The following is a 23,967-nucleotide window of genomic DNA, read 5'->3' as shown; positions in this document are numbered from 1 at the left end:
TGCATTGTCCCATAACTTTGCAGGTAAGCTTCAGAACATGAAATTTTCACCTCCCACTATAGCAGAAAGGGTCTTTCCAGTAGTTGCACATCAAATCTAAGCTGTCTGAAGTGTTTTTCGAAAGTTATCAACATTTTTATGTTTGGCGTTCCGGAATCAACCTAATCTCAGGATGAAAATGCGTTTTCTGCATTGTCCCATAACTTTGCAGGGAAGCTTCAGAACATGAAATTTTCACCCCCCCACTATAGCAGAAAGGGTCTGTCTTGTAGTTGCACATCAAATCTAAGCTGTCTGAAGTGTTTTTCCAAATTTATCAAAATTTTTATGTTTGGCGTTCCGGAACCCACCTTATCTCAGGCTGAAAACGCGTTTTCTCCATTGTGCCATAACTTTGCAGGGAAGCTTCAGAACATGAAATTTTCACCTCCCACTATAGCAGAAAGGGTCTTTCCAGTAGTTGCACATCAAATCTAAGCTGTCTGAAGTGTATTTCAAAAGTTATCATATTTTTTATGTTTGGCGTTCCTGAATCGACATTATCTCAGGCTGAAAACACGTTTAACGCATTGTTCCATAACTTTGCAGGGAAGCTTCAGAACATGAAATTTTCACCTCCCACAATCGCAGAAATGGTCTTTCTAGTAGTTGCACATCAAATCTAAGCTGTCTGAAGTGTTTATCCAAAGTTCTCAACATTTTTATGTTTGGTGTTCTGAAATCAACCTCATCTCAGGCTGAAAACGCGTTTTACGCATTGTGCCATAACTTTGCAGGGAAGCTTCACAACATGATATTTTCACCTCCCACTATAGCAGAAAGGGTCTTTCTCGTAGTTGCACATCAAATCTGAGCTGTCTGAAGTGTTTTTCCAAAGTTTTCAACATTTTTATGTTTGGCGTTCCGGAATCGACTTTATCTCAGGCTGAAAACCTTTTTTTCCGCATTGTGCCATAACTTTGCAGGAAACTTCAGAATAAGAAATTTTAACCTCCCACTGTCGCAGAAAGGGTCTGTCTTGTAGTTGCACATCAAATCGAAGCTGTCTGAAGTGTTTTTCCAAAGTTATCAACATTTTCATGTTTGCCGTTCTGGAACCCACCTTATCTCAGGCTGAAAACGCATTTTCTGCATTGTGCCATAACTTTGCAGGCACGCTTCAGAACATGAAATTTTCACATGCCACTATAGCAGAAAGGGTCTTTCTAGTAGTTGCACATCAAATCTAATCCGTCTGATGTGTTTTTCCAAAGTTTTCAAGATTTTTATGTTTGGCGTTCTGGAACCCACCTTATCTCAGGCTGAAAACGCGTTATCTGCATTGTGCCATAACTTTGCAGGAAAGCTGCAGAATATGAAATTTTCACCTCCAACTATAGCAGATAGGGTCTTTCTAGTAGTTACACATCAAATCTAAGCTGTTTGAAGTGTTTTTCCAAAGTTATCAACATTTTTATGTTTGGCGTTCCGGAATCAACCTTTTCTCAGGCTGAAAACGCTTTTTCTGCATTGTGCCATAACTTTGCAGGGAAGAATCAGAACATGAAATGTTCACCTCCCACTATAGCTGAAAGGGTCTTTCTAGTACTTACACATAAAATCTAAGCTGTCTGAAGTGTTTTTCCGAAGTTATCAGCATTTTTATGTTTGGCGTTCCGGAATCGACCATATCTCAGGCTGAAAACGCGTTTCCTGCATTGTGGCATAACTTTGCAGGGAAGCTTCAGAACATGAAATTTTCATTTCCCACTGTAGCAGAAAGGGTCTTTCTAGTAGTTGCTCATCAAATCTTAGTTGTCTGAAGTGTTCTTCCAAAGTTCTCAACATTTTTATGTTTGGTGTTCCTGAATCGACCTTATCTCAGGCCGAAAACGCGTTTTCTGCATTGTGCCATAACTTTGCAGGGAAGTTTCAGAGCATGAAATTTTAACCTGCCACTATAGCAGAAAAGGTCATTCTAGTAGTTGCACATTAAATCTAAGCTGTCTTGAAGTGTTTTTCAACAGTTATTAACATTTTTATGTTTGGCGTTCCGGAACCCACCTTTTCTCAGGCTGAAAACGCATTTCCTGCATTGTGGCATAACTTTGCAGGGAAGCTTCAGAACATGAAATTTTCACCTCCCACTATAGCAGAAAGGGTCTTTCCAGTAGTTGCACATCAAATCTAAGCTGTCTGAAGTGGCTTTCCAACGTTATCAACATTTTTATGTTTGACGTTCCGGAATCAACCTTATATCAGGCTGAACACCCCGTTTTCTGCATTGTGCCATAACTTTGCAGGGATGCATCAGAAAATGACATTTTAAAGTTCCACAATAGCAGAAAAGGTCTTTATAGTACTTGCACATCAAATCTAAGCTGTCTGAAGTGTTTTTCCAAAGTTATTAACACTTTTTTTGTTTGGCGTTCCGGAACCCACCTTATCTCAGGCTGAAAACGCGTTTTCTCCATTGTGCCATAACTTTGCAGGGAAGCTTCAGAACATGAAATTTTCACCTCCCACTATAGCAGAAAGGGTCTTTCTAGTACTTGCAAATCTAAGCTGTCTGAAGTGTATTTCAAAAGTTATCATATTTTTTATGTTTGGCGTTCCTGAATCGACCTTATCTCAGGCGGAAAACGCGTTTAACGCATTGTTCCATAACTTTGCAGGGAAGCTTCAGAACATGAAATTTTCACCTCCCACAATCGCAGAAATGGTCTTTCTAGTAGTTGCACATCAAATCTTAGCTGTCTGAAGTGTTTATCCAAAGTTATCAACATTTTTATGTTTGGCGTTCCGGAAACGACCTTTTCTCAGGGTGAAAACGCGTTTTCTGCATTGTGCCATAACTTTGCAGGGAAGCTTCAGAACATGAAATTTTAAACTTGCGCTATAGCAGAAAAGGTCTTTCTCGTAGTTGTACATCAAATCTAAGCTGTCTGAAGTGTTTTTCCAAAGTTATCAACATTTTAATGTTTGGCGTTCCGGAATTGACCTTATCTCAGGCTGAAAACGCGTTTTGCGCATTGTGCCATAACTTTGCAGGGATCACATCAAATCTAAGCTGTCTGAAATGTTTTTCCAAAGTTATCAACATTTTAATGTTTGGCGTTCCGGAACCCACCTTATCTCAGGCTGAAAACGCGTTTTCTCCATTGTGCCATAACTTTGGAGGGAAGCTTCAGAACATGAAATTTTCACCTCCCACTATAGCAGAAAGGGTCTTTCTAGTACTTGCACATCAAATCTAAGCTGTCTGAAGTGTATTTCAAAAGTTATCAACTTTTTTATGTTTGGCGTTCCGGAATCGACCTTATCTCAGGCTGAAAACGCGTTTTCGGAATTGTGCCATAACTTGGCAGGGAAGCTTCAGAACATGAAATTTCCACCTCCCACTATAGCAGAAAGGGTCTTTCTCGTAGTTGCACATCAAATCTAAGCTGTCTGATATGTTTTTCCAAAGTTATCTACTTTTTTCTGTTTGGCGTTCTGGAACCCACCTTATCACAGTCTGAAAACGCGTTTTCTGCATTGTGCCATAACTTTGCAGGGAAGCTTCAGAACATGAAATTCTGACCTCCCAATATAGCAGAAAGGGTTTTTCTAGTAGTTGCACATCAGAGCTAAGCTGTCTGAAGTGTTTTTCCAAAGTTATCAACATTTTTATGTTTGGCGTTCCGGAATCGACGTTATCTCAGACTGAAAACGCGTTTTACGCATTGTGCAATAACTTTGGAGGGAAGCATCAGAACATGAAATTTTCATCTCCCACTATAGCAGAAAGGGTCTTTCTAGTAGTTGCACATCAAATCTAAGCTGTCTGTAGAGTTTTTCCTGAGTTATCAACATTTTTATGTTTGGCGTTCTGAAATCAACCTCATCTCAGGCTGAAAGTGCATTTTACGCATTGTGCCATAACTTTGCAGGGAAGCTTCAGAACATGATATTTTCACCTCCCACTATAGCAGAAAGGGTCTTTCTAGTAGTTGCACATCAAATCTAAGCGGTCTGATTTGTTGTTCCAAAGTTATCAACATTTTTATGTTTGGCGTTCCGGAACTCTCCTTATCTCACGCTTAAAACGCGTTTTCTGCATTGTGCCATAATTTTGCAGGGAAGCTTTAGAACATGAAATTTTCACCTCCCACTTCAGCAGAAAGGGTATATCTAGTAGTTGCACATCAAATCTAAGCTGTCTGTAGAGTTTTTCCTGAGTTATCAACATTTTTATGTTTGGCGTTCCGGAATCGACCTTATCTCACGCAGAAAACGTGTTTTCTGCATTGTGCCATAACTTTGCAGGGAAGCTTTAGAACATGAAATTTTCACCTCCCACTAGAGCAGAAAGGGTATTTCTAGTAGTTGCACAACAAATCTAAGCTGTCTGAAGTGTTTTTCGAAAGTTATCAACATTTTTATGTTTGGCGTTCCGGAATCGACCTTATCTCAGGATGAAAACGCTTTTTCTGCATTGTGCCAAAACTTTTCAGGGAAGCTTCAGAATATGAAATTTTCACGTCCCACTATAGCAGAAAGGGTATTTCTAGTAGTTGCACATCAAATCTAAGCTGTCTGTAGAGTTTTTCCTGAGTTATCAACATTTTTATGTTTGGCGTTCTGAAATCAACCTCATCTCAGGCTGAAAACGCGTTTTACGCATTGTGCCAAAACTTTGCATGGAAGCTTCAGAACATGATATTTTTACCTCCCACTAGAGCAGAAAGGGTATTTCTAGTAGTTGCACAACAAATCTAAGCTGTCTGAAGTGTTTTTCGAAAGTTATCAACATTTTTATGTTTGGCGTTCCGGAATCGACCTCATCTCAGGATGAAAAATCGTTTTCTGCATTGTCCCATAACTTTGCAGGGAAGCTTCAGAACATGAAATTCTGACCTCCCAATATAGCAGAAAGGGTCTTTCTAGTATTTGCGCATCAAATCTAAGCTGTCTGAAGTGTATTTCCAAAGTTATCAACATTTTTATGTTTGGCGTTGTGGAACCCACCTTATCTCAGGCTGAAAACGCGTTTTCTGCTTGGTGTCATCACTTTGCAGGAAAGCTGCAGAATATGAAATTTTCACCTCCCACTATAGCAGAAAGGGTCTTTCTAGTAGTTGCACAACAAATCTAAGCTGTCTGAAGTGCTTTTCGAAAGTTATCAACATTTTTATGTTTGGCGTTCCGGATCGCACCTTATTGAAAACGCATTTTCTGCATTGTGCCATAACTTTGCAGGGAAACTTCAGAACATGAAATTTTCACCTCCCACTATAGCAGAAAGGGTCTTTCTCGTAGTTGCATATCAAATCTAAGCTGTCTGAAGTGTTTTTCCAAAGTTATCAACACTTTTATGTTTGGCGTTCCTGAATCGACCTTATCTCAGGCTGAAAACGCGTTTCTTGCATTGTGGCATAACTTTGCAGGGAAGCTTCAGAACATGAAATTTTCACCTCCCACTGTAGCAGAAAGGGTCTTTCTCGTAGTTGCATATCAAATCTAAGCTGTCTGAAGTGTTTTTCCAAAGTTATCAACACTTTTATGTTTGGCGTTCCTGAATCGACCTTATCTCAGGCTGAAAACGCGTTTCTTGCATTGTGGCATAACTTTGCATGGAAGCTTCAGAACATGAAATTTTCACCTCCCACTGTAGCAGAAAGGGTCTTTCTCGTAGTTGCATATCAAATCTTAGCTGTCTGAAGTGTTTTTCCAAAGTTCTCAACATTTTTATGTTTGGCGTTCTGAAATCAACCTCATCTCAGGCTGAAAACGCGTTTTACGCATTGTGCCATAACTTTGCAGGGAAGCTTCAGAACATGAAATTTTAACCTCCCACTATAGCAGAAAGGGTCTTTCTAGTAGTTGCACATCAAATCTAAGCTGTCGAAAGTGTTTTTCCAAAGTTATCAACATTTTTATGTTTGGCGTTTCGGAATCGACCTTATCTCAGCCTGAAAACGCGCTTTACATATTTTGCCGTAACTTTGCAGGGAAGCTTCAGAACATGACATTTTCACCTCCCACTATAGCAGAAAGGGTCTTTCTAGTAGTTGCACATCAAATCTAAGCTGTCTGAAGTGTTTTTCCAAAGTTATGAACATTTTTATGTTTGGCGTTCTGGAACCCACCTTATCTCAGGCTGAAAACGCGTTTTCTGGATAGTGCCATAACTTTGCAGGGAGACTTCAGAACATGAAATTTTCTCCTCCCACTATAGCAGAAAGGGTCTTTCTAGTAGTTGCACATCAAATGTAAGCTGTCTGTAGAGTTTTTCCTGAGTTATCAACATTTTTATGTTTGGCGTTCCGGATTCGACCTTATCTCACGCAGAAAACGTGTTTTCTGCATTGTGCCATAACTTTGCAGGGAAGCTTTAGAACATGAAATTTTCACCTCCCACTAGAGCAGAAAGGGTATTTCTAGTAGTTGCACAACAAATCTAAGCTGTCTGAAGTGTTTTTCGAAAGTTATCAACATTTTTATGTTTGGCGTTCCGGAATCGACCTTATCTCAGGATGAAAACGCGTTTTCTGCATTGTGCCAAAACTTTTCAGGGAAGCTTCAGAATATGAAATTTTCACGTCCCACTATAGCAGAAAGGGTATTTCTAGTAGTTGCACATCAAATCTAAGCTGTCTGTAGAGTTTTTCCTGAGTTATCAACATTTTTATGTTTGGCGTTCTGAAATCAACCTCATCTCAGGCTGAAAACGCGTTTTACGCATTGTGCCATAACTTTGCAGGGAAGCTTCAGAACATGATATTTTCACCTCCCACTAGAGCAGAAAGGGTATTTCTAGTAGTTGCACAACAAATCTAAGCTGTCTGAAGTGTATTTCCAAAGTTATCAACATTTTCATGTTTGGCGTTGTGGAACCCACCTTATCTCAGGTTGAAAACGCGTTTACTGCATTGTGCCATAACTTTGCAGGGAAGCTTCAGAACATGAAATTTACACCTCCCACTACAGCAAAAAGGGTCTTTCTAGTAGTTGCACATCAAATCTAAGCTGTTTGAAGTGTTTTTCCAAAGTTATCAACATTCTTATGTTTGGCGTTCAGGAATCGACCTTTTCTCAGGCTGAAAACGCGTTTTCTGCATTGTGCCATAACTTTGCAGGGAAGCTTTAGAACATGAAATTTTCACGTCCCACTAGAGCTGAAAAGGTCTTTCTAGTAGTTGCACATCAAATCTAAGCTGTCTGAAGTGTTTTTCCAAAGTTATCAACATTTTTATGTTTGGCGTTCTGGAACCCACCTTATCTCAGGCTGAAAACCCGTTTTCTGCATTGTGCCATAACTTTGCAGGGAGACTTCAGAACATGAAATTTTCTCCTCCCACCATATCAGAAAGGGTATTTCTAGTAGTTGCACATCAAATCTAAGTTGTCTGAAGTGTTTTTCCAAAGTTATCAACATTCTTATGTTTGGCGTTCCGGAATCGACCTTATCTCAGCCTGAAAACGCGCTTTACATATTTTGCCATAACTTTGCAGGGAAGCTTCAGAACATGACATTTTCACCTCCCACTATAGCAGAAAGGGTCTTTCCAGTAGTTGCACATCAAATCTAAGCTGTCTGAAGTGTTTTTCCAAAGTTATCAACATTTTTATGTTTGGCGTTCTGGAACCCACCTTATCTCAGGCTGAAAACGCGTTTTCTGGATAGTGCCATAACTTTGCAGGGAGACTTCAGAACATGAAATTTTCTCCTCCCACTATAGCAGAAAGGGTCTTTCTAGTAGTTGCACATCAAATCTAAGCTGTCTGTAGAGTTTTTCCTGAGTTATCAACATTTTTATGTTTGGCGTTCCGGATTCGACCTTATCTCACGCAGAAAACGTGTTTTCTGCATTGTGCCATAACTTTGCAGGGAAGCTTTAGAACATGAAATTTTCACCTCCCACTAGAGCAGAAAGGGTATTTCTAGTAGTTGCACAACAAATCTAAGCTGTCTGAAGTGTTTTTCGAAAGTTATCAACATTTTTATGTTTGGCGTTCCGGAATCGACCTTATCTCAGGATGAAAACGCGTTTTCTGCATTGTGCCAAAACTTTTCAGGGAAGCTTCAGAATATGAAATTTTCACGTCCCACTATAGCAGAAAGGGTATTTCTAGTAGTTGCACATCAAATCTAAGCTGTCTGTAGAGTTTTTCCTGAGTTATCAACATTTTTATGTTTGGCGTTCTGAAATCAACCTTTTCTCAGGCTGTAAACGCGTTTTCTGCATTGTGCCATAACTTTGGAGGGAAGCTTCAGAACATGAAATTTTAACCTGCCACTATTGCAGAAAGGGTCCTTCTAGTAGTTGCACATCAAATCTAACCTGTCTGAAGTGTTTTTCCAAAGTTATCAACATTATTATGTTTGGCGTTCCGGAATCAACTTTATCTCAGGCTGAAAACGCGTTTTCTGCTTGGTGTCATCACTCTGAAGGATAGCTGCAGAATATGAAATTTTCACCTCCCACTATAGCAGAAAGGGTCTTTCTAGTAGTTGCACAACAAATCTAAGCTGTCTGAAGTGCTTTTCGAAAGTTATCAACATTTTTATGTTTGGCGTTCCGGTTCGCACCTTATTGAAAACGCATTTTCTGCATTGTGCCATAACTTTGCAGGGAAACTTCAGAACATGAAATTTTAACATCCCACTATAGCAGAAAGGGTCTTTCTAGTAGTTGCACATCAAATCTAAGCTGTCTGAAGTGTTTTTCCAAAGTTATCAATATTTTTATGTTTGGCGTTCCGGAATCGACCTTATCTCAGGCTGAAAACGCGTTTATTGCATTGTGGCATAACTTTGCAGGGAAGCTTCAGAACATGAAATTTTCACCTCCCACTGTAGCAGAAAGGGTCTTTCTAGTAGTTGCACATCAAATCTAAGCTGTCTGAAGTGTTTTTCGAAAGTTATCAACATTTTTATGTTTGGCGTTCTGGAACCCACCTTAACTCAGGCTGAAAACGCGTTTTCTGCATTGTGCCAAAACTTTGAAGGTAAGCTCCAGAACATGAAATTTTCACCTCCCACTATAGCAGAAAGGGTCTTTCTAGTAGTTGCACATCAAATCTTAGCTGTCTGAAGTGTTTTTCCAAAGTTTTCAACATTTTTATGTTTGGCGTTCTGAAATCAACCTCATCTCAGGCTGAAAACGCGTTTTACGAATTGTGCCATAACTTTGCAGGGAAGCTTCAGAACATGAAATTTTAACCTCCCACTATAGCAGAAAGGGTCTTTCTAGTAGTTGCACATCAAATCTAAGCTGTCGAAAGTGTTTTTCCAAAGTTATTAACATTTTTATGTTTGGCGTTTCGGAATCGACCTTATCTCAGCCTGAAAACGCGCTTTACATATTTTGCCATAACTTTGCAGGGAAGCTTCAGAACATGACATTTTCACCTCCCACTATAGCAGAAAGGGTCTTTCTAGTAGTTGCAGATCAAATCTAAGCTGTCTGAAGTGTTTTTCCAAAGTTATCAACATTTTTATGTTTGGCGTTCTGGAACCCACCTTATCTCAGGCTGAAAACGCGTTTTCTGGATAGTGCCATAACTTTGCAGGGAGACTTCAGAACATGAAATTTTCTCCTCCCACTATAGCAGAAAGGGTCTTTCTAGTAGTTGCACATCAAATCTAAGCTGTCTGAAGTGTTTTTCCAAAGTTATCAATATTTTTATGTTTGGCGTTCCGGAATCGACCTTATCTTAGGCTGAAAACGCGTTTCCTGCATTGTGGCATAACTTTGCAGTGAAGCTTCAGAACATGAAATTTTCAACTCCCACTATAGCAGAAAGGGTCTTTCTAGTAGTTGCACATCAAATCTAAGCTATCTGAAGTGTTTTTCCAAAGTTATCAATATTTTTATGTTTGGCGTTCCGGAATCGACCTTATCTCAGGCTGAAAACGCGTTTCCTGCATTGTGGCATAACTTTGTAGTGAAGCTTCAGAACATAAAATTTTCACCTCCCACTGTAGCAGATAGGGTCTTTCTAGTAGTTGCACATCAAATCTAAGCTGTCTGTAGAGTTTTTCCAAAGTTATCAACATTTTTATGTTTGGGGTTCTGAAATCAACCTCATCTCAGGCTGAAAACGCGTTTTACGCATTGTACCATAACTTTGCAGGGAAGCTTCAGAACATGAAATTTTCACCTCCCGCTATAGTAGAAAGGGTCTTTCTAGTAGTTGCACTTCAAATCTAAGCTGTCTGAAGTGTTTTTCGAAAGTTTCCAACGTTTTTATGTTTGGTGTTCCTGAATCGACCTTATCTCAGGCCGAAAACGCGTTTTCTGCATTGTGCCATTACTTTGCAGGGAAGCTTTAGAACATGAAAATTTCACCTCCCACTATAGCAGAAAGGGTCTTTCTAGTAGGTGCACATCAAATCAAAGCTGTTTGAAGTGTTTTTCCAAAGATATCAACACTTTTATGTTTGGCGTTCCGGAATCGACCTTATCTCAGGCTGAAAACACGATTTACGCATTCTGCCATAACTTTGCAGGGAAGCTTCAGAACATGAAATATTCGCCTCCCACTATAGCAGAGAGGGTCTTTCTAGTAGTTGCACATAAAATCTAAGCTGCCTGAAATGTTTTTCCAAAGTTATCAACATTTTTATGTTTGGCGTTCTGGAACCCACCTTATCTCAGGCTGAAAACGCGTTTTCTGCATTGTGCCATAACTTTGCAGGGAAGCTTCAGAACATGAAATTTTCACCTCCCACTATAGCAGAAAGGGTCTTTCCAGTAGTTGCACATCAAATCTAACCTGTCTGAAGTGTTTTTCAAAAGTTATCAATATTTTTATGTTTGGCGTTCCGGAATCGACCTTATCTCAGGCTGAAAACGCGTTTCCTGCATTGTCGCACAACTTTGCAGGGAAGCTTCAGAACATGAAATTTTCACCTCCCACTGTAGCAGAAAGGGTCTTTCTAGTAGTTGCACATCAAATCTAAGCTGTCTGAAGTGTTTTTCCAAAGTTATCTATATTTTTATGTTTGGCGTTCCGGAATCGACCTTATCTCAGGCTGAAAACGCGTTTTCTGCATTGTGCCATGACTTTGCAGGGAAGCTTCAGAACATGAAATTTTCACCTCCCACTATAGCAGAAAGGGTCATTCTAGTAGTTGCACATCAAATCTAAGCTGTCTGTAGAGTTTTTCCTGAGTTATCAACATTTTTATGTTTGGGGTTCTGAAATCAACCTCATCTCAGGCTGAAAACGCGTTTTACGCATTGTGCCATAACTTTGCAGGGAAGCTTCAGAACATGAAATTTTCACCTCCCTCTATTGCAGAAAGGGTCTTTCGAGTAGTTGCACATCAAATCGAAGCTGTCTGAAGTGTTTTTCCAAAGTTATCAACACTTTTATGTTTGGCGTTCCGGAATCGACCTTATCTCAGGCTGAAAACACGATTTACTCATTCTGCCATAACTTTGCAGGGAAGCTTCAGAACATGAAATTTTCATATCCCACTATAGCAGAAAGTGTCTTTCTAGTAGTTGCACATCAAATCTAAGCTGTCTGAAGTGTTTTTCCAAAGTTCTCAACATTTTTATGTTTGGCGTTCTGAAATCAAGCTCATCTCAGGCTGAAAACGCGTTTTCTGGATAGTGCCATAACTTTGCAGGGAGACTTCAGAACATGAAATTTTCTCCTCCCACTATAGCAGAAAGGGTATTTCAAGTAGTTGCACATCAAATCTAAGTTGTCTGAAGTGTTTTTCCAAAGTTATCAACATTCTTATGTTTGGCGTTCCGGAACCCACTTTATCTCAGGCTGAAAACGCGTTTTACGCATTGTGCCATAACTTTGCAGGAAAGCTTCAGAACATGAAATTTTCAACTCCCACTATAGCAGAAAGGGTCTTTCTAGTAGTTGGACATCAAATCTAAGCTGTCTGAAGTGTTTTTCCAAAGTTATCAATATTTTTATGTTTGGCGTTCCGGAATCGACCTTATCTCAGGCTGAAAACGCGTTTCCTGCATTGTGGCATAACTTTGCAGGGAAGCTTCAGAACATGACATTTTCACCTCCCACTATAGCAGAAAGGGTCTTTCTAGTAGTTGCACATCAAATCTAAGCTATCTGAAGTGTTTTTCCAAAGTTATCAACATTCTTATGTTTGACGTTCCGGAATCAACCATATCTCAGGCTGAAAACATGTTTTCTGCATTGTGCCATAACTTTGTAGGCAAGCTTCAGAACATGAAATTTCCACATCCCACTATAGCAGAAATGGTCTTTCTAGTAGTTGCACATCAAATCTAAGCTGTTTGAAGTGTTTTTCCAAAGTTATCAACATTTTTATGTTTGGCGTTCCGGAATCGACCTTATGTGAGGCAGAAAACGCGTTTTCTGCATTGTGCCATAACTTTGCAGGGAAGCTTCAGAACATGAAATTTTCACCTCCCGCTATAGTAGAAAGGGTCTTTCTAGTAGTTGCACTTCAAATCTAAGCTGTCTGAAGTGTTTTTCGAAAGTTTCCAACGTTTTTATGTTTGGTGTTCCTGAATCGACCTTATCTCAGGCCGAAAACGCGTTTTCTGCATTGTGCCATTACTTTGCAGGGAAGCTTTAGAACATGTAAATTTCACCTCCCACTATAGCAGAAAGGGTCTTTCTAGTAGGTGCACATCAAATCAAAGCTGTTTGAAGTGTTTTTCCAAAGATATCAACACTTTTATGTTTGGCGTTCCGGAATCGACCTTATCTCAGGCTGAAAACACGATTTACGCATTCTGCCATAACTTTGCAGGGAAGCTTCAGAACATGAAATATTCGCCTCCCACTATAGCAGAGAGGGTCTTTCTAGTAGTTGCACATAAAATCTAAGCTGCCTGAAATGTTTTTCCAAAGTTATCAACATTTTTATGTTTGGCGTTCTGGAACCCACCTTATCTCAGGCTGAAAACGCGTTTTCTGCATTGTGCCATAACTTTGCAGGGAAGCTTCAGAACATGAAATTTTCACCTCCCACTATAGAAGAAAGGGTCTTTCTAGTAGTTGCACATCAAATCTAACCTGTCTGAAGTGTTTTTCAAAAGTTATCAATATTTTTATGTTTGGCGTTCCGGAATCGACCTTATCTCAGGCTGAAAACGCGTTTCCTGCATTGTCGCACAACTTTGCAGGGAAGCTTCAGAACATGAAATTTTCACCTCCCACTGTAGCAGAAAGGGTCTTTCTAGTAGTTGCACATCAAATCTAAGCTGTCTGAAGTGTTTTTCCAAAGTTATCAATATTTTTATGTTTGGCGTTCCGGAATCGACCTTATCTCAGGCTGAAAACGCGTTTTCTGCATTGTGCCATGACTTTGCAGGGAAGCTTCAGAACATGAAATTTTCACCTCCCACTATAGCAGAAAGGGTCATTCTAGTAGTTGCACATCAAATCTAAGCTGTCTGTAGAGTTTTTCCTGAGTTATCAACATTTTTATGTTTGGGGTTCTGAAATCAACCTCATCTCAGGCTGAAAACGCGTTTTACGCATTGTGCCATAACTTTGCAGGGAAGCTTCAGAACATGAAATTTTCACCTCCCTCTATTGCAGAAAGGGTCTTTCGAGTAGTTGCACATCAAATCGAAGCTGTCTGAAGTGTTTTTCCAAAGTTATCAACACTTTTATGTTTGGCGTTCCGGAATCGACCTTATCTCAGGCTGAAAACACGATTTACGCATTCTGCCATAACTTTGCAGGGAAGCTTCAGAACATGAAATGTTCATATCCCACTATAGCAGAAAGGGTCTTTCTAGTAGTTGCACATCAAATCTAAGCTGTCTGAAGTGTTTTTCCAAAGTTCTCAACATTTTTATGTTTGGCGTTCTGAAATCAAGCTCATCTCAGGCTGAAAACGCGTTTTCTGGATAGTGCCATAACTTTGCAGGGAGACTTCAGAACATGAAATTTTCTCCTCCCACTATAGCAGAAAGGGTATTTCAAGTAGTTGCACATCAAATCTAAGCTGTCTGAAGTGTTTTTCCAAAGTTATCAACATTCTTATGTTTGGCGTTCTGGAACCCACCTTATCTCAGGCTGAAAACGCGTTTTCTGGATAGTGCCATAACTTTGCAGGGAGACTTCAGAACATGAAATTTTCTCCTCCCACTATAGCAGAAAGGGTCTTTCTAGTAGTTGCACATCAAATCTAAGCTGTCTGAAGTGTTTTTCCAAAGTTATCAATATTTTTATGTTTGGCGTTCCGGAATCGACCTTATCTTAGGCTGAAAACGCGTTTCCTGCATTGTGGCATAACTTTGCAGTGAAGCTTCAGAACATGAAATTTTCAACTCCCACTATAGCAGAAAGGGTCTTTCTAGTAGTTGCACATCAAATCTAAGCTATCTGAAGTGTTTTTCCAAAGTTATCAACATTCTTATGTTTGACGTTCCGGAATCAACCATATCTCAGGCTGAAAACATGTTTTCTGCATTGTGCCATAACTTTGTAGGCAAGCTTCAGAACATGAAATTTCCACATCCCACTATAGCAGAAATGGTCTTTCTAGTAGTTGCACATCAAATCTAAGCTGTTTGAAGTGTTTTTCCAAAGTTATCAACATTTTTATGTTTGGCGTTCCGGAATCGACCTTATGTGAGGCAGAAAACGCGTTTTCTGCATTGTGCCATAACTTTGCAGGGAAGCTTCAGAACATGAAATTTTCACCTGCCACGACAGCAGAAAGGGTCTTTCGAGTAGTTGCACATCAAATCAAAGCTGTTTGAAGTGTTTTTCCAAAGTTATCAACACTTTTATGTTTGGCGTTCTGGAACCCACCTTATCTCAGGCTGAAAACACGATTTACGCATTCTGCCATAACTTTGCAGGGAAGCTTCAGAACATGAAATTTTCATATCCCACTATAGCAGAAAGGGTCTTTCTAGTAGTTGCACATCAAATCTAAGCTGTCTGAAGTGTTTTTCCAAAGTTATCAAATTTTTATGTTTGGCGTTCCGGAATCGACCTTATCTCAGGCTGAAAACGCGTTTTCTGCATTGTTCCATAACTTTGCAGGGAAGCTTCAGAACATGAAATTTTAACCTCCCACTATAGCAGAATGCGTCTTTCTAGTAGTTGCACATCAAATCTTAGCTGTCTGAAGTGTTTTTCCAAAGTTCTCAACATTTTTATGTTTGGCGTTCTGAAATCAAGCTCATCTCAGGCTGAAAACGCGTTTTCTGGATAGTGCCATAACTTTGCAGGGAGACTTCAGAACATGAAATTTTCTCCTCCCACTATAGCAGAAAGGGTATTTCAAGTAGTTGCACATCAAATCTAAGTTGTCTGAAGTGTTTTTCCAAAGTTATCAACATTCTTATGTTTGGCGTTCCGGAACCCACTTTTTCTCAGGCTGAAAACGCGTTTTACGCATTGTGCCATAACTTTGCAAGAAAGCTTCAGAACATGAAATTTTCAACTCCCACTATAGCAGAAAGGGTCTTTCTAGTAGTTGCTCATCAAATCTAAGCTGTCTGAAGTGTTTTTCAAAAGTTATCAACATTCTTATGTTTGGCGTTCCGGAATCGACCTTATCTCAGGCTGAAAACGCGTTTTCTGCATTGTGCCATAACTTTGCAGGGAAGCTTCAGAACATGAAATTTTCACCTCCCACTATAGCAGAAAGGGTCTTTCTAGTAGTTGCACATCAAATCTAAGCTGTCTGAAGTGTTTTTCCAAAGTTATCAACATTTTTATGTTTGGCGTTCTGGAAACCACCTTATCTCAGGCTGAAAACGCGTTGTCTGCATTGTGCCATAACTTTGCAGGTAACCTTCAGATCATGAAATGTTCATTTCCCACTATAGCAGAAATGGTCTTTCTAGTAGTTGCACATCAAATCTAAGCTGTTTGAAGTGTTTTTCCAAAGTTATCAACATTTTTATGTTTGGCGTTCCGGAATCGACCTTATGTGAGGCTGAAAACGCGTTTTCTGCATTGTGCCATAACTTTGCAGGGAAGCTTCAGAACATGAAATTTTCACCTGCCACGACAGCAGAAAGGGTCTTTCGAGTAGTTGCACATCAAATCTAAGCTGTCTGAAGTGTTTTTCCAAAGTTATCAACATTTTTATGTTTGGCGTTCTGGAACCCACCTTATCACAGGCTGAAAACGCTTTTTCTGGATAGTGCCATAACTTTGCAGGGAGACTTCAGAACATGAAATTTTCTCCTCGCACTATAGCAGAAAGGGTCTTTCTAGTAGTTGCACATCAAATCTAAGCTGTCTGTAGAGTTTTTCCTGAGTTATCAACATTTTTATGTTTGGCGTTCCGGAATCGACCTTATCTCACGCAGAAAACGTGTTTCCTGCATTGTGCCATAACTTTGCAGGGAAGCTTTAAAACATGAAATTTTCACCTCCCACTAGAGCAGAAAGGGTATTTCTAGTAGTTGCACAACAAATCTAAGCTGTCTGAAGTGTTTTTCGAAAGTTATCAACATTTTTATGTTTGGCGTTCCGGAATCGACCTTATCTCAGGATGAAAACGCGTTTTCTGCATTGTGCCAAAACTTTTCAGGGAAGCTTCAGAATATGAAATTTTCACGTCCCACTATAGCAGAAAGGGTATTTCTAGTAGTTGCACATCAAATCTAAGCTGTCTGTAGAGTTTTTCCTGAGTTATCAACATTTTTATGTTTGGCGTTCTGAAATCAACTTCATCTCAGGCTGAAAACGCGTTTTCTGCATTGTGCCATAACTTTGCAGGGAAGCTTCAGAACATGATATTTTCAGCTCCCACTACAACAGAAAGGGTCTTTGTAGTAGTTGCACATCAAATCTAAGCTGTCTGAAGTGTTTTTCGAAAGTTATCACCATTTTTATGTTTGGCGTTCCGGAACCCACCTTATCTCATGCTGAAAACGCGTTTTCTGCATTGTGCCATAACTTTGCAGGGAAGCTTCAGAACATAAAATTTTCACTTCCCACGATATCAGAAAGGGACTTTCTAGTAGCTGCACATCAAATCTAAGCTGTCTGAAGTGTTTTTCCAAAGTTATCAGCATTTTTATGTTTGGCGTTCCGGAATCGACCTTATCTCAGGCTGAAAAGCGTTTTGTGCATTGTGCCATAACTTTGGAGGGAAGCTTCAGAACATGAAATTTTAAATTCCCACTATAGCAAAAAGGGTCTTTCTAGTACTTGTACATCAAATCTAAGCTGTCTGAAGTGTTTTTCGAAAGTTATCCACATTTTTATGTTTGGCATTCCGGAACCCACCTTATCTCAGGCTGAAAACGTGTTTTTTGCATTGTGCCATAACTTTGCAGGGAAGCTTCAGAACATGAAATTTTCACCTCCCACTATAGCATAAAGGGTGTTTCTAGTAGTTTCAAGTCAAATCTAACCTGTCTGAAGTGTTTTTCCAAAGTTATCAACATTTTTATGTTTGGCTTTCCCAAACCCACCTTATGTCAGGCTGAAAATGCATTTTCTGCATTGTGCCATAACTTTGCAGGGAAGCTTCAGAACATGAAATTTTCACCTCCCACTATAGCAGAAAGGGTCTTTCTTGTAGTTGCACATGATATCTAAGCTGTCTGAAGTGTTTTTCGAAAGTTATCAACATTTTTATGTTTGGCGTTCCCGACCCCACCTTATCTCAGGCTGAAAACTTGTTTTCTGCATTGTGCCATAACTTTGCAGGGAAGCTTCAGAACATGAAATTTTCACCTCCCACTATGGCAGAAAGGGTCTTTCTAGTAGTTGCAGATCAAATCTAAGCTGTCTGAAATGTTTTTGCAAAGTTATCAACATTTTTATGTTTGGCGTTCTGGAACTCACCTTATCTCAGTCTGAAAACCTGTTTTCTGCATTGTGCCATAACTTTGCAGGGAAGCCTCAGAACTTGAAATTTTCACCTGCTGCTCTAGTAGAAAGGGTCATTCTAGTAGTTGCACATCAAATCTAAGCTGTCTGAAGTGTCTTTCCAAAGTTATCAGCATTTTTATGTTTGGTGTTCCGGAATCAACCTTATATCTCAGGCTGAAAACGCTTTTTCTGCATTGTGCCATAACTTTGCAGGGATGCATCAGAACATTAAATTTTCACCTCCCACAATAGCATAAAGGGTCTTTCTAATAGTTGCACATCAAATCTAAGCTGTCTGAAGTGTTTTTCCAAAGTAATTAACATTTTTATGTTTGGCGTTCCGGAATCGACCTTATCTCAGGCTGAAAACGCGTTTTACGCATTGTGCCATAACTTTGCATAAAGCTTCTGAACATGAAATTATCACCTCCCACTATAGCAGAAAATGTCTTTCTAGTAGTTGCAGATCAACTCAAAGCAGTCTGAAATGTTTTTCCAAAGTTATCAACATTTTTATGTTTGGTGTTCCGGAACCCACCTTATCTCAGGCTGAAAACGCGTTTTCTGCATTGTGCCATAATTTTGCAGGGAAGCTTCAGAAAATGAAAGTTTCACCTCCCCCTATAGCAGAAAGGGTCTTTCTAGAAATTGCACATCAAATCTAAGCTGTCTGAAGTGTTTTCCCAAAGTTATCAACATTTTTATGTTTAGCGTACCGGAACCCTCCTTATCTCAGTTTTAAAATGCGTTTTCTGCGTTGTGCCATAACTTTGCAGGGAAGCTTCAGAACATGAAATTTTCACATCCCACTATAGCAGAAAGGGTCTTTCTAGTAGTTGCACATCAAATCTAAGCTGTCTGAAGTGTTTTTCCAAAGTTATCAACATTTTTATGTTTGGCGTTCTGGAATCGACCTTATCTCAGGCTGAAAACGTGTTTTACACATTGTGCCATAACTTTGCAGGGAAGCTTCAGAACATGAAATTATCACCACCCACTATAGCAGAAAGGGTCTTTCTAGTAGTTGCACATCAAATCTAAGCTGTCTGAATTGCTTTTCCAAAGTTATCAACATTTTTATGTTTGGCGTTCCGGAACCCACCTTATCTCACGCTGAAAACGCGTTTTCTGCACTGTGCCATAACTTTGCAGGGAAGCTTCAGAACATGAAATTTTCACCTCCCACTATAGCAGAAATGGTCTTTCTAGAAATTGCACATCAAATCTAAGCTGTCTGAAGTGTTTTCCAATAGTTATCAACATTTTTATGTTTGGCGTTCAGAACATGAAATTTTCACCTCCCACTATGGCAGAAAGGGTCTTTCTAGTAGTTGCAGATCAAATCTAAGCTGTCTGAAATGTTTTTGCAAAGTTATCAACATTTTTATGTTTGGCGTTCTGGAACTCACCTTATCTCAGTCTGAAAACCTGTTTTCTGCATTGTGCCATAACTTTGCAGGGAAGCCTCAGAACTTGAAATTTTCACCTGCTGCTCTAGTAGAAAGGGTCATTCTAGTAGTTGCACATCAAATCTAAGCTGTCTGAAGTGTCTTTCCAAAGTTATCCACATTTTTATGTTTGGCATTCCGGAACCCACCTTATCTCAGGCTGAAAACGTGTTTTCTGCATTGTGCCATAACTTTGCAGGGAAGCTTCAGAACATGAAAATTTCACCTCCCACTATAGCAGAAAGGGTCTTTCTATAAATTGCACATCAAATCTAAGCTGTCTGAAGTGTTTTACCAAAGCTATCAACATTTTTATGTTTGGCGTTCCGAAACGCACCTTATCTCAGCCTGAAAAAGCGTTTTGTGCGTTGTGCCATAACTTCTCAGGGAAGCTTCAGAACATGAAATTTTCACCTACCATTATAGCAGAAAGGGTCTTTCGAGTAGTTGCACATCAAATCTAAGCTGTCTGAAGTGTTTTTCGAAAGCTATCAACATTTTTATGTTTGGTGTTCCGAAACCCTCCTTATCTCAGGCTGAAAACGCGTTTTGTGCATTGTGCTATAACTTCTCAGGGAAGCTTTTGACCTCCCACTATAGCAGAAAGGGTCATTCTAGCAGTTGCAGCACAAATCTAAGCTGTCTGAAGTGCTTTTCGAAAGTTATCAACATTTTTATGTTTGGCGTTCCGAGACCCACCTTATCTCAGGCTGAAAACCCGTTTTCTGCATTCTGCCACAACTTCTCAGGGACGCTTCAGAATATGACATTTTCACATTCCACTATAGCAGAAAGGGGTTTTCTAGTAGTTACAGAACAAATCTAAGCTGTCTGAAGTGTTTTTAGAGGGTTGTCAATAATTTTATTTTTGTCGGTCTGTAAACTACCTTTCCTTTGGCTTAAAATGCATTTTATGCACTGTTTATTCACTGCTCTGGGATGCCTGTGAACAGGAAAATTTCTCATGCAACTATAGGAGAAACACTCTTTCTTGTATAATAAACACTAAACCTACTTTTCGGAACTGTATTTCAGGGGGTTATCAACTTTTTTTTTTTTTTCTTGGTCAGAAACTCAGCTTCTCTCGGGCTGAATACACTTTTTCTCCTCTCTTCACTCACTGCTCTGGGATTCCTCACAACATGAAAATTTCATCTGCAACAATAGGATAAACACTCTTTTTTGTATATTCAACACTAAACCTACATTTCTGAACGGTATTTCTGGTGGTTAACTTTTTTTTTGTGGTCTGAAACCCAGCTTTTGACGGGCTGAAAAGGCATTTTCTGCACTGTTCACTCACTGATCAGAATAGCCTCTGAACATGAAAATATCACGCACAACTATAGGAAAAAGAGCCTTTCTAGTGTGACGCCCACTTATGTGTGGTCACAGATTGTGTGTTAGATGTCATTTCATTGTTCAGCATGGAGTTGATTAACCGGCAGGTATATAATTAGGTCAGTAGAGAGCAGGATAGGACAGAGGTTGGGCATTGAAGATGTGTGGGTAAATAGGAAGTGACACTTTTTTTCATTACTTTTCTTCCCATCGCCAAATGTGGAAGCCTCGTTTGAATCTGTCTACATTTAGTTTCAGGTTAGTCAAATCCATTGTTTTATAATGTTTGTTCCACATCGGATTGACTGATTTGGGGTCTGAGTGTGAGGATGGTGACTCAATTTTTAAGTATACTGTTTTTCCTTCGTGCGTTGAGTTCGCTCTGTGTGGATGTGGCGCTTGTAAGCTAATACTGACAACCGACGTTGACATGGCACGGGTGATTGAGTTGTGTGGAGTTCAGTTTGCTTGTGGTGAATAACGGTGTTTGGTAAAAAGTAAGGTTTTATTATTTCTCAACACTAGCCAAAAGGATTAATGGCAGAATTATACATTCAGATGAAAAGCAATTATGCATGTCGTTCATGATGTCTAACACTTGTCGTATGACAAAGTGACATGTTTGTGAGTGATCAGATGGTGTCAGAAAGACATCTATTTGTGGTCTGGGTTACCACAATGAAAAAAAAAGAATCCCTTGGATTGCTTTTCTCACCATCGACACATGTGGAAGCCTTGTGTGACTCTGTCCGCATTTTGTTTCCACTTTTTAACTGTAGACAAGGTCACAGTATTCAGACCTGTTACAGATGCAAAGTTTTTGATACAACGTTTTCTTCCTAAGCTTTTAGAGTGAGCAGAGGTGAGAGCAGCCGACTGGTCTCTCCAAGAGGTGTAACGATGATCAGCACGGCTATGATTTGGATTGCTAGGGACACCCTGCCCCTTCGAACAGCGACGGTGTTCCCCCCTGGGCAGCGGCTGTGTGTGGAGTAGGCGCCACGAGCAGAGCACCAGGCTGACGGACTGTTGAAACTCCAAAATTTCTGGGAGAGTGAGAGAGGTTCTGCGATGGATGAGCCGGTCCACGGAGCTCATAAAGAGCGCGATGATGTTCTCAAGCGCTATGAGCTGGTTGCCGACGGCGTAAACACCATTCCTCTGCGCTATGGTGGCTCTGTCAGAGGTGGTTGGGATGGTCATTCCTCAGAGGAGAGGTCGAGATCCCGGGGCGAACGCATCAGGCATTGTGCATGACGACTGAGTGAGCCAGAACGCCGCACTGCCAATCCAAACCCTCCACGTGGCAGTAAGCTCCGTACCTGACCAAGTGCGGTCCTAGTGCCAGTGGAGTGTCAGAACCGCGCCGGGAATAGTCCAGATTTCTTCCACTTGTGGGCAGACAACATGCGGTCGTGATCTGTAGTTGTAAGTTGACTTCGATACGACTTTGGCGGATGACATGAGGCGCAGGAGAAGATCAAGCAGGAACCTGACTCCACCATACGGAACTCAACCAAGTCTGGGAACACAGTCTACAGATCCAACTCATAGCAGCGCCTGGCACTCGTCAAACTCATCCCATGGCTTGGAAGAAGAAAATGTGGAACGGTTCGACTGCTTGTAGGCCAGTCGCAGCGCCCTATTTGCAGAGGTTTACTGTTGAATATACTCTAAATAGTTTTTTCGCTATAGTTGCAGGTGAAATTTTCATGTTCTGAGGCTTCGCTGAGCAGTGAGTGAACAGTGCAGAAAATGGGTTTTCAGCCCGAGGGACCTGTAGCTTTCAGACCAACAAACATAAAAATTGAATTTGCAATTGAATTTGTTCTGCATCTACTAGAAAGACCCCTTCTGCTAAGCTGGTGTGCGCTCATGACTCCTGTTTGGACTCTGGCTAGAATCAACCAGCAGTCCAAGTACGTCATAATCGGCAGACTCTCTCTCCTTCGTAGTTCGAGCCACTCCTCCATGCACTTAGCGAAAAAACGAGGCCCTAGACACTAGAGACCGTGTTGTGGAAGTAGACGTCTGCAAGATCTATGGAGGTCATACACTCTCACACTATGATTCACTCCAGGAATCTGCTGGTAGTCCGGAACCGCTGTCTGATCATGAATTGGTTGAGGAGACTGAGATCCAGAACAGGTCTCCTCTCTCCTGTCTTCTTGGGTTCCAGAAAGAACCCGGAGTAAAACCCAGTGTAGGAGGATCGCTTTGGCAGTAGCTCGATTATTTCCTTTGACAGGAGATCGCGGTCGGATCAGACATGACCGCTCGTTCTCTGAGTTCACTCAGGTCCATGTGGTGACGCAGAACCTGGGGGTTGACTGTGAAGCTGAATGGCGTGTCAATGACCGTTTATTTTCTCAATCCATATGTGGCGGTGAGGAGACAGGCGCCCTGAGCACAGGAGCGGATCTGGCCTCCAGGGCGGGTCAAGGACGAAAGGGTCGTTGGTGCTCTGCGCCCTCTCCTCTGGTGACTTCAAGTCTGGTTTGTCAAAAACAGACTCGCTTTTGTCATCTGAGCCGTCAGAGGAATTCGGTTCCCCAAACTTGCAGTGTACCTTGATCTGACACTGCAATTCTCCTAAGATGGAGACCCGAGGGACTGGCCCAATCATCCTCAGAAAGAGATGACTCTGTAGATGACGATGTCCTGCTTGCCTCTGAGAGGATTGGAGGGCTGCAGAGAACAGAATAACAGACAGACATCACATCAGACATCGCACGAGGGAGCTGAGAACAGAGCAGGTCTGGCAAGTAGCACCTACTGAGTGATCCTCTGAAGTGGTGGCTTTCACGGTCCTGTGGCGACCCCAGCTGGAAACTGGCGTGTCTGAGCAATAAGAAGAGTCAATAGCTGAATTGAAACTTCCCTGACTTTTGGCTGGAACCGGGATCTGTTGTGAGACGGGAAAGAGTTATTTGACGCCTGTGCTTCTTATTATGGTGAATCTGGGGAAAGACATAACTTCTTGGCTCCAGAAACTTCCCCAGGGACAGTTCTGGCATCAGGGATAAAGAGGCAGAGAGACCGTTACTATTCTGCTTGGTCTCCTGAGACGATGTCAAACAAAAACAAAGTTCAGAAGCCGGAGTTTGGACTCACTGGAACCGGAAGAGAACATGGCGGCTGATAAACCCTAATTTTGGGCAGAGAAGAGACAGACCCGATACCAAAGAAATGCATCTTATTATTTTTCAAGTTAGACTTTGGTTTAGATGCATACTTGTAGATAAAAAGTTCTTCCTACGCTTTTGGAGGGGGCAGAGGTGAGAGCAGTCGACTGGTCTCTCCGAGAGGAGCGGCGATGATCAGCCCGGCAATTATACGGTGTTCCCCCCAGCCGGCGACTGTTGTGTCTCCAAAATCTCTGGTGGAGTCCACG

The sequence above is a fragment of the Synchiropus splendidus genome, chromosome 4, assembly GCF_027744825.2.
Source record: "Synchiropus splendidus isolate RoL2022-P1 chromosome 4, RoL_Sspl_1.0, whole genome shotgun sequence".
Taxonomy (NCBI): Eukaryota; Metazoa; Chordata; class Actinopteri; order Syngnathiformes; family Callionymidae; genus Synchiropus; species Synchiropus splendidus.
This window is presented reverse-complemented; position numbering follows the sequence as displayed.